This window comes from Rhipicephalus sanguineus, chromosome 8 (assembly GCF_013339695.2).
Source record: "Rhipicephalus sanguineus isolate Rsan-2018 chromosome 8, BIME_Rsan_1.4, whole genome shotgun sequence".
In the NCBI taxonomy this organism is placed as follows: domain Eukaryota; kingdom Metazoa; phylum Arthropoda; class Arachnida; order Ixodida; family Ixodidae; genus Rhipicephalus; species Rhipicephalus sanguineus.
The window spans coordinates 164,194,140-164,206,052 of NC_051183.1; the positions used below are offsets into that span (position 1 = coordinate 164,194,140).

Consider the following 11,913-nt stretch of genomic DNA (forward strand, 5'->3'; position numbering starts at 1 on the left):
CTTTTTTCTCCTTCTATATCTTTCTCTGTCGTTCTATCTTTTTATGCCTTTATTCCCATTATTTCTCTCTCTCTTTCTATAGCTTTCTCTCTCTCTCTAAGTGAAACCAGTACTGAGTAGTGAGATTTGCCCAATTACTGTGGCACATACCCCTGATGATAGCCATTTCTTGGACTAATCGTTGCCTTCTTCATTTTTTGTGGACCAGCGGTGAGTAGTGGGATTTCCCCAATTTCTGTGGCACATATACCGGTTCATGATGATGATAGTTTTCTCGTGGGCCACAAAAATAACGGCAAGCTTAACCCCTTGAGGGTTTTCGCCGCACATGTACGGCAGAAGCTCCCTGGTACCAAAGGGTTTTCGTCGTACATGTACGGCACAGCGTTTATTTTTAAAACGCGCGCCTTTTTCGATCATTTCTCTTGCTTGGCCTGTGCTGCCACACTTCGGGAGTACGTGGAATTTTTTTCATGCGTCAATGTCTCTCCGTTGTATTTTTTTTTTCGCTTCCCAAAACGGCGCGCCGGCTATCGCTCGCCCATCCGAGCGCGTTCGCGGTGCAGCTGGTTTAAAATGCGTGCCTTTTTCGATCATTTCTCTTCCTTTGCATGGGCTGCCACGCTTCGGGTATACATGGAATTTTTTTCATGCGCCGATGTCTCTCCCTTGTTGCTTTTTTTATGCTTCGCAAAACGGCGCGCCGGCTATGGCTTGCGCAACTGAGCGCGCCCGCGGCGCGGTTGGTTGGTTTCAAACGCGCGCTTTCTTGATGATTTCTCTTGCTTGCAATGTGCTGCCACGCTTCGGGAATATGTGGAAATTTTTTAATGCGCCGATGTCTCTCAGTCTTTCTTTTTTTTTTTTTTTTTGCTTTCCAAAGAGGCGCGGCGGCTTTCAGTTGCCCATCAGATCGCGCGCACGCGGTCCGGCTGGTTTCGGTTTCGTCCTTCGGGTGGTTTTCGCTTCTGGCGCCCGCTAAGCTGATGGCTGTTTGGTTTCTAATCCATCAAAGGGTGACCGCTTGTTACTTTAGTTTAGTGCTCCCCGGGGCGTGATTACATCTGTTTCCGTGCGGCCTTAAATTACGCAAACAACGCCGCCGTGATTGCGTTTCCTGTTTTGTGGCCACGGAAAAACTAACAACCTCTTGTTGGCGATAAGACGAAGGATTACTGTAGCTTTTTCACTCGTTTTGCTTTCCACACGGGCGCACAACCATAGAATTTTCTTCCGTGCGCTCACTGACACAGTTCGCTTACGCTATGGAATCTGCTGCCGGTGAGTCGAGCAGCGATTCTTCCGATGCGGACTATTCCCCAAGTGCCAAATCAGAATCTGATTCATTGGATTTCAGTTTGTTAGACGAGGATTTTTTGACGAGTTCAGATTCCGATGACGATCAAGGAGCGACTAAAAACTTTGAGCGCGCAAAAGGACGTACGACCAGAAGAAACACAAACCACAAGCGCTCACTCGCAATTGAGTTGCGAGTGAGCGCTTGTGGTTTGTGTTTCTTCTGGTCCTACGTCCTTTTGCGCGCTCAAAGTTTTTAATCATGCGTTACCAACTAGCCCACCTAGCCATTTTGTTCAAGGAGCGACATCTAAAAATCGTGCGCGGCGAGCCATGCTTCAAAGACTATCACACGCTGAAAAGATTTTAGTGTTAGAACACGTACATTTTTAACCGGAATAGTACTCTGGCGCGTTTATTTTTGTATGTCTGTGAGCTATGTTTAATACAATGCATAATTTTTATTTATTAAAAACTGTTAAGTTTTTTGGGGGGGATTTTGCTTGATTTTACTACGAATAAACCATGTGTATATAACAACAAAAACGATTTTTTGGTCACTTTACGGTCACGATAAAAAATTTTAGACAATTTTTTTCTTAAATAGAATCGTCTAAAGAATTTATTTCAGCAATTAAAAAATTACACATTTTTGGACTGGATTTCGTGAAAAAATTCGACCCTGAAGGGGTTAAACAGTTTCAAAGATAAAAAAAAAGAAATGCACGTAAATACCTAACAAAAGTAGATGAGCAAGTGCTCTCCATTGTAACTCAATAGCGGATATTCAGAAAGTACAGTGCCATCTATTGACAAGCCCGTAAGCTTGATCTGCCATCTTTTGCTGGGCGTGAAAACGAAATCAGTCGCATATCCCAGCAATCCAGGTGCTAGCAGGTGGTTTTTTATCTTCGTTCAGCGATGACGTCCCAGTGCTTCGTGCACAGTTAAGGCAACAAAGGAGCTGCGACAACACCGAGAACAAAGTAACAGTCATTTTAATCGACTGTATATTGCCACGCCTTCTTGTCTTGTTTTGATGTATTCGGGTTTGACCGGCAGGGACGGTTATCAACGCTCGACGCTGTCCGCGAAGTAGTGTTCTAGAAGCGTCGCGATTGTAGTAGATCGGTTTGTTAAGATTGCGCCCCGCACGCGAATGTTCCAGTTTTGTCTAGAGATAACGCCGCCACCAGCGATATTGCTGGAAAGTTCGATAGCGCCTGTATAAAAGCCGACGCGCTTGATCGCTTGTCAGTTGATCGACGGACGACGCCCTGTTCGCCGCTATCATTGTACAGCGTGCATTGCTGTAGTTCTAGTTCTCATTTTCCGGCCACAAGTTCGGCCAAATAAACAGTTTCATCCTACAAACGCCGACTGCTGTGTTCGTCGACGTCACGACCACGTGAAAATATTTTACCCAAATGAAGAAAAACAAAAGTATTGACATGAACTTGTTGCATCAACAAGACCGGAACTGCGCATTGGTTTGAAAATGACCAGTGCATGCAAATGCGCTCTTCAACCTCAGTTCTTATTCACCGTTCAATTTAGTAGCTTTACGTGAAATAAAAGCTAGACTTTCAGAACAAAATTCAAAAGCTAGACTTGCAGAACAAAATTCTGATGTATGCATTTTTCCACACACACGTTGCACACGTGCAAGAGAGCATGATTGATCAACATTTGCTTGTTGGTGTTACAGATCAATGAAAGCAATGATTTAGGTATAAAAATGTGTGTAAGGCTCCGGTGATAGCTTAAAGGGACACTAAAGGCGAATATTAAGTCGACGTTGATTGTTGAAATAACGGTCCAGAAACCTCGTAGTGCTACTTTTGCGCCAAGGAAGTGCTTATTTTGAAATAAAATCACGTTTTAGTGGTCCGCATCGCGTTAGCACACTTCAAATCACCCGCCTCAAAGCGGTGTTTCTCACGTCACTGCTGTCGTGACCAACGTTGCCCGCCTTTACTGCGCGGCGGCGTGCACTGGCGGTGTGCGCCATTCGGGCATCCAGCAACATCACATGCATGCGGCATTTTGTCGAACTTTCTGTCAGAGCGACTTTCACGAGCGCACAAAACACACGTGGCAGTACGCGATACCGAAACTATCACGGAGACGCGACCGCGTGAGCGAAGCAGGGCGCCGGGCGAAGCGCAGTTCGGCGAAAACGGAACCTTTGAACCACGCGCAGCGTTCCCCATGGCAACGCCAAAGAGGTTCTTTTTTCCATGAATCAAACAGAAACGAACAAGCAGCATTTTAATACGTCTCTTGATGCACGGAAGGTTCTTTTTTTATTGCAGCTAGTTTAATTACGAGTGATTAATTGTAGTCGAACTATCTCACGTCATCGGGATCATTTCCAAAGTGTGCCGCTCGTGGCGCTCATCGTGTGATACATTTAGCTTAATTTCTCGGTAAGTAGGGCACTGCTGTTGATAATATTGCTGTTTTAGACATTGCCATACACTGAACTTTCACTCTGACATAAATTGTTATTTGCCTTTAGTGTCCCATTAAGCAGAGAAGTACATGTACAGTCGCTGACCGTTTATTTGGACTTCGTGGGAACCGCCAAAAAGTCCAAATGGGGGTGTCCGAAAAAAAGGATTCACCAGAAAAAAGCACCTTTATTAGCCCAGTGGCCGGGAAAAACTTGTCATTGCGCATCCGTACATGTGCATGCTTCCGCACGACCAAGTCGGCCTGTACATTTCAGCCAATGTTTGGCTACTCCTGTAGGTCGGCAATAGCAATGTAACAGCCTACGCTGAATCCACATTTGACGGCTGTGGTGTGGGAGGTGTGTCATCATTGCAGTCACTGTCCACATGTGCTGGTTCAAGTAGCTGACGGATGATCTCATCGCCCAACTAGGCGAAAACTCTCAAGCAACTTTGGATTGAGGTCGGCCGCCTTCCACCTGGCAAATAATCGCTGCTTTTTTTGCCATCGTCAGGGCCTTGTAGTTGCCATGTTTCTTTAGTTCTAACGGCGCACACGAAACGGGAGGCATTGGAGCCATTTCAGCAGATCAGGCCTCGCACGCCCACCAACAAACAAGGGAGCGTGGGACACAAATCAGGCCTAGCCACAGAAACATCTGACAACACAAACCCTCAATCGCCACAAGGAAATGACGTTGGGATAGTTGTTGCAGCGCTCGTTCTCTCTTCGTCTGACTTAGGATCCGCATCGTACTCACACGCACCGCACCTCAAGTGCCGCACTGAGCTGGCTCCGAGCTTGGCTTGGCTTGGCCTGCTGTTCGGCCGTGGTAGCCATTCAATGGATACTTGACTAGCTAAAGCCGAAAAGCAACTGTTACGTGTAGCCAACAAACATAGCCTTCGAGATCGGCAATTGTGATTTCTGCGTGGATTTTGACACTGGCACGACCTCCAGCTATAGCAAGTGCAACATTTCAGTGCTGACAACATAGCAAAAATATTGTCAACATCGCTGACAGCTTGTCTGGTGTTCAACATCACACTCGGTGAGCTGGTCGGAGTTCGAAAAATCGAATGGTGTACCGTGGAGCATCCGAATTTTCAGTCGCCAGTTTACATTACTTCAATGGGACGAGTGGCGGTGTCACGAACGTGTCCGAATAAATGAGCATGTCCGAATTTTCAGCGTCCAAATAAACAGTCGGTGACTGTATTCAAAATCAGCGCCACAGACGTTCCTGCGCACATCCGCGGAAAATCCCTGCCGCCACACGAGACTCCAAAGGCCCCAAAAGGCATCTCCAGTGATGCTACCGAGGACTTCTGATTTGGAGCAATTTTTGGAGCAGCAAAATTTCCGTTTTGGAGCACTTTGGAGCAGCAAAAGTTTTCATCTTGGAGCACTTTGGAGCAGATAATTCTGTATCTGGGAGCACTCTGGAGCAGCAAATTTTACATCCTGGAGTGTACTACAGAAGCATATTGCATTAACATTCAAGCACCTGAATATTATTATGGGGCTCTTATGAAGGCTAGAAATATTTCGATTCATTGCAAACCTGATGGAAAAAATCATCTATGAGAATTCCATACTTCACTCGCTAATGAAAATATGAGTGCTCATGCAGTTGACTGTTCTGAATTAACCTCTTCGGCGAATATTTTCGACACTAGCAAATAAACAACCTACCGGATCAATAAAATTGCAATTTATGAAATAACACTCTAAACACGTCTGGTTATCAGAAGACGTGGTAGACAAACGCCGTGACGTACAACAGTGCCTCAATGCCAGAGTCACACTGTCCCTAATGCATTCCCCTAAGACTACTCCAAGGTGAAAGCCAGGTTCTTTTTCTTCTCGATCGATGTGTTGATCCTCCCCCTCCCTCTCTGCAAGCTTTCTGCACCTCACCTGGTTTTGCGCTGGCTCCATGATCGGCGCACCGATCACGGAAGCAGTGTAAAGCGACGATGTCATGTGATGACGTCATCACGTAACATCACGATATATGACGCCATGATGACGTCACAAGTTTTGACGATCTATGACGTGATGATGACGACATCACATGATGATTATTTTTTGCATCAATCGAACGCCGCCGACGGTCAATTTTTGTGTTTGATAAAGCATCTAAGGCTTTCGCATTAAATTGCGGATTGAACGTTAACAGCCTGGCCGTTAACAACCTGGTTTTACATACCAAACTGTCCTCCACCATGTCACCTCTGTGCCATACGCGAAGCAACTTCGCTTATCATCCATTTCACAGCTCCTCAATTTTTAAAAAAGAATTTATTGTGATAGCAATTATATGGACACTCTCGGCGGATTTTTGCCGTCACCGTTGCCGTAATTTTCCGTATAAAGCCCAAATTAATAACATCACCATGCTCATTCTAGCCGCGGGTAAGAGCTCGCGAGCGCTGGCGACGAACGCGGCCGAAGCGGAGATTAAACTAGCCGGCCGTCTGTCTCCGTCGCACGGAGAGCGCATGAGATAACATCTTCCCGCATGCGGGCCTGCCGTCGATTGCTCATCAAACAGAGAGGAAACGCCCCGCCCGTCTTTCGTAAGGAACATGAAGGGACACCAGGGGAGCGGAGGGGGGGGGGGGGACCGCATCGTTCGAAGGGCGCAGCCGCTTGCGCGCGCGCTATCTCGAGGCATCAGGAGACGGCTCGTAAATTTGCTGTGCTCTAAACGCTTACTTTGCGTTTAGAGAACTAAGAGCACGTAAACGCTTCGGTTCCTGGAGCGGCCATTTTTCCTTAAACCAGCGTTTTGTTTAGTTACGCAAGATCGGATCCAAAAGAGTTAGCTGCTAGCCTTACTTCGTTTAACAATACAATTTGTTGGTATCGCCTTCGTTGCTTCGCCCTTAAGCGAAACTGAGTTTTTTTAACCGTCAGCTATTGACCCTCGAACGCGAGGGGTGGACGTGTAACGTGGCATAGCCCCTTCACTGTGGGCCGTCAGCGACGGGCCCGCTACTGACAGCTGCGCATTTGCGGCTGCTCCGACCAGGAGATATGCTTTTATTAATGAGATGACATTTTTAAAAAGCAAGCAAAAAATTCGAATTGGAACCTTAGCACGTGAGCTCGAAAGGGCAGGGCCTTTTAGGGGGTATTTACCGCAGAGTGATTAAACTCGGACGTGCTCGTATAAGCAATTACAAAAAAGCTCTTCCTAATGAAGATCAATGGATAAAGTACATCCGAGGAAAAGTGTGAACGCGTTCCCACCGTTCGCGTGCTCTTCCATAAACGCGAAGCACGGAAAATTCGATATTGTTCCATATCTACTTCTAGTGATCTCAGATTTCATTCCACGATGTCCAGAAACAGAAGTGACAGACATTTTAGCGGCACGCATGTAGTCATTACTGAACATTGCTTTCAAGCGGTGCCGTACGACGCTTGAAACGAGCTATCAGCAGCGTTTTTGGAACAGACGACGTTCGCCGATGAATTGCCGTCGCACTATCTCGCTACCAATAGGCCTAGACGTCACGAGCCTCTGCGGAGAGCGCGTTTTGCTGTCGAGCCGACTTGCAGAACAGAAGCTGCGTCGGCACCGTGCATGGCATCATGGCTTACTCGGGACGCACGCGCGAGCGCTATCTATTCAGCGGAATAACTCTTGGTCCATGGTTGCGACTTTGGCAGCCCCAAGATCAAGCTGCACATGTTTTGACGCGCCGGCGGTGCGATTGTCGGTGATAGATGCCACCAAACCCGAGACTTTGGCGCAGTTTGGCGCAATTTTTGTCAATATTATCAGGATGGCGCAGTAAATACAATTTGGCGCACTTTGGCGCAGTTGGTGCAGGAGTGGAATCACTGCATCTCTGCAAGCTTCAAAAGGCATTGTGTGCCGAAGTTCATAGTCCGCATGCCACGTCTGCCCTTTCGCTTGACACCCTCTTGTGCCTCTCCTTTTATTTGGCAGCAAAAGCTGTTATGTGATCAGAACGACGGCCGTTTTTGGCACCGTAGCTGTCCACCGCTGCCACCGCCAGTGACCGTAACCGCTATCGCGCAAAATAAGAAAGAAAAAAGAAATAAGAAAAGCTTTCCAGGACGGAACGGGGTTCGAACCTGGGCCCTCTGCGTGGGAGCTCAGTATTCTACCACAGAGCCATGCCGGTGCTTGAAACTGCTTTGCAAAATGGCCCTATACAGTCACGTAGGAAAGGAACCCCATTACATACCATATATTGCCGATTATAAGTTGACGTTTTTTTCATAAAATGACCTTCCACAGTTGAAGGGTCGACCTATAATTGGAGTCGACCTACACCCGGAATCTTAAAGTCGACTTATCTGTGGGGTCCGACGAAAGGTTGTCGGCCTTGGATTCACTGCTATTTGACGCATCGATAACATCAACCGCAGAGGCAGTGGAGTCCCGAGAACTGTTATCTCTTAACATGCGTGCGCCGCTCTCGGAGCCGGACATTTTTGAGACGTGCCGCGACGTTCATGAAACTACGGAGTGTGTTTAAAAATCACCATCGCACGGCATTATGCGAACTGCTTGGGAAACAAGGTCTCGAAAGCAGCATTTCAAACCTTTGACAGAGAGCTAACGACGCTCTATGGAAAAAAGAGGAATTTATCTTGCGATACACCCTGAAGTTTTGTTTGCATACAATAGAAACGATTTGTTGACAAACCATGGGTGTTCCAGGGAAAAGCTGGCAACACTTCGCAGGGAACCAAACCACATGACCAGTCACATGCGCCCACAAGCATCTTTGCATCTTTTTGCACTCATGCGTGTTTGTTCGCCATTTCTGCATTTCGCTTCGCTTGCGAACAGTGCTGTGTGTGATTTGCGATGCTGCCCAATGGACGCCAAGATGCCACCGTTACGCCAGCAAATGGTGTAATGGGAATGTTCGAGCCGAGGCGGCCGAGGAGGCAGGCTTGAAGCCCAAGGGCCGCAGAGTAAAGACACCGGTGGCCTAACACAACGTCCAGACCGAGTGCACACAAGCGACCCAGGCGGTCTTGAGGGAGTAAGTGCCCTGGGAGTTGGACTGCTGCTCACGTGGCAGGCTTTCGGATTCTTGTGTTTGTGGACTGGAGCTGCCGAGGTCTAGACCACCTGATGACGGAGACTGCTGCGGAAACAGATGTCTCCGGTTGCGGAGAGCATCTGCATCTGTCTGGACCACGTAGGAGCGTGGACGCTGTGCTGGGCTGAGAGCAGTGCCAGCACAATCTGTGTCGCGAATCCACACTCTCTCTCCCTCCTCCATGGGCCACAAATCTTGTGCAGCATGTCGACGGTCAAAATCTTGACGCTGGCGACGTCGTTGGGCAGTGTCACGCCGCTGGAAGTCGGAAGCGTTAGGCGGTTCTGGAAGCAATGCGGCTGTTGGAACCGGAAGGCGAGTCCTGAGGCTGCGCCCCAGGAGCAGCTGAGCAGGGCTGTACCCGGTCACGCCAGGTGCATTGCGGTATGCCAAGAGGGCCAAAGGCCAGTCCAGAGACTTCTTGAAGAGTTCCTTGACCGTCCGCACCAACTCGACTTCCCCATTAGACTGCGGGTACCTGGGACTGCTGGTGACATGGGAGAAGCCGTAGCTCTGGGAAAAGACGCGGAATTCTGCCGACGAAAACTGAGGCCCATTATCGCTGACGAGGGTCTCTGGGATTCCATGCCTTGCGAAGACACTTTTGATGATGGAGATCACCGCTGTAGACGTCGTCGAGCGAAGGGATAGCACTTCTGGGTACCTCGAGTAGTAATCTAGGAGGAGAAGGTAGTCGGCTCCTTCGTGACGAAAGATGTCCGCCCCGACTCGCTCCCAGGGACGGCTAGGCGTCACAGTAGGCAGCAGTGGCTCTGCTCGCTGGACCCGCGTGGTGGCACAGTTGGGACAGTTCTCCACCATGGTCTTGATCTGGCTCCCCGTGGTTGGCCACCAGACAGCTTCCCTGGCGATGGCACGGCAGCGGTTCACTCCGAGGTGTCCGTCATGGATGAGGGAAAGGACGTGCTTCCGCAGAGAAGCGGGCGCCAGCAGGCATCCACCGCAGAGGAGAAGGCCGTCACCGATACTGAATTCGGCCCGATGAGCCCAGAACTGAGCCATGCTGAGAGGCAGATTCTCTTTCCGAGACCACCCTTGCTCACAGTACAACTTCAGCTGCGCGCACTCCCCATCTGCAGCCTGGTGAGCTCGGAAGTCGTCGAGGAGGATTGCAAATGTGGGAGCGATAGCGCGGAGTGCTCCACCTTGTCAACAGCTGGAGTCGCTGGCAGCTGGACGACTGGGTCCTTGAGAGTGCATCTGCGGTGGCCAGCTGTTTCCCAGGAACGTACTTGACGTCAAACTGGTACTGGAGAAGGCGGATGCGGAAGCGCTGAACTCGTGGTGGCATGAGATCGGGAGCGGCGGTTCCTAGGAGCTTGACTAACGGCTTATGGTCGGTCTCCAGGGTGAAACGAAGACCCCGAAGAAGCTCGTCGAATCGGTAGATGACCCAGGTGGCAGCCAGTGCCTCTTTCGATTTGGCTGTACCTCCGTTCCGTTTCATTCAGCGCTCGCGTATGCAAATGGTCGGCGCTCCCCTGATGACTGGTCTTGAAGAAGAACAGCACCCAGCCCGAAGGAACTGGCATCTGCGGAGACTGTCGTCAACAGTGCAGGGTTATACCTTGCGGGGCAGATGTCTGAGCATGCTCTTGAGCTTTTCAAATGCTGAAGCTTGCACTGGTCCCCATGTCCAGGCTGCAGTCTTGTTCAGGAGACTTCTGATTGGTGCAGTTGTCTGAGAGAGGCTCGGGAGAAAGCGACCGACATGGTTGAGCATACCGAGAAAACGTTGGACACCATGAACGTCCTGAGGAGCTGGCATGCGCTGAATGGCGGCCACTTTCTCTGGATCCGGAGTGATGCCAGTGACACCGACGACAACACCAAGGAACCACATGCTGGACACACCGAAAGTGCACTTGGCAGCGTTGAGGGTGACCCCCGCTTGTTGGAGGCGACCGAGGACTGCCTGGAGGCGTTGGTCGTGTTCTTCTGTGGTGCGGCCAAACACAAGAATGTCGTCCATAAGGTTGACAACACCAGCCAACCCTTCCAGCAGGCGAGACATCTGACGCTGAACGTATTCCGGCGCCGATGTTATGCCAAACGGAAGGCGACAGTAGCAATACCTGCCAAACAGTGTGATGAAAGTCGTGTACTTCTGGGAGTCGCGCGCCAGGTGTACTTGGTGGAAGCCTGAAGTTGCGTCCAACATCGAAAAAACGCGTCCGTCACCGAGAAGTCCGAGGGTTTGGTCGATGGTCGGGAGTACGTAGTGTTCACGCAGAACTATTTGGTTGAGTTTTGTCAAAACACACACAGGCGGTAACCCCCCGCTGGCTTCGGGACGACGACAAGCCCCACGCACCAGTCCGTCGGTTCGTCGACGCGCCGGATCACGCCTTCCTGCTCCATCTTGTCGAGCTCCTTTTTGACTAAATCTCGTAGCGGCATCGGGATACGCCGGGCTGTGCTGAGGGCATACGGTACCGCTTCAGGCTTGATACGTATTGTGCACTCTTCCGGAAGCGTGCCCAGGCCGGTGAAAAGGGCTGGAGGGACTTCACGAGGTGGAGCTTGCGGCAGAGCTGGTGTGACGGCGCCAACAAACTTGACGACCCCAAGGGCAATGACAGCGAGATAGTCCAGAAGTGGCTGCTCTTGTCCCGCATCAACGTAAAGGCACTCAATGACTTGCCTGCCTCTCCAAGACAGCGTCGTGTCGAAGGTGCCGAGAAGCTTCAGGGCTTGTTTCCAGGGTCCGAAAAGATCTTCGCAGCGCGGCTTATCGAGGACGGCTGGGCAGCCGGGAAACGTGCACGGAACTACCGAGACGTCGGCACGTGACGCAAAGTCGCCAAAGTTGCCAGAGTCCCGTCTGTTGCATCGTCCGCGTGCTCGCTTGCGCGGGTTTACGCGAAGTCGCCGCGTCCACGTAAGCTGCCGTAGGCGGTTGCCCAGCGGTGAGGGACAGGCATTGTTTTTCGCGTTCGGCGTCTTCGTGCTGACGAGCTTGCACAAGTGCGTCGTCCAGGGAAAGGCTCAGAGTGTGGCCCAGCTTGTCTGAAAGGTGAGAATTCGACAAACCCAAGACGAA

At 50.1% G+C, this 11,913-nt stretch overlaps 1 protein-coding gene across 3 annotated transcripts in view; it reads right to left on the bottom strand.

The window, feature by feature from the left end:
• The window catches only part of LOC119402446 (tubulin--tyrosine ligase-like protein 12), a 301,835-nt gene that overhangs the window by 125,973 nt on the left and 163,949 nt on the right, over positions 1-11,913 (bottom strand). The gene's annotated exons all lie outside the window — the stretch shown is intronic.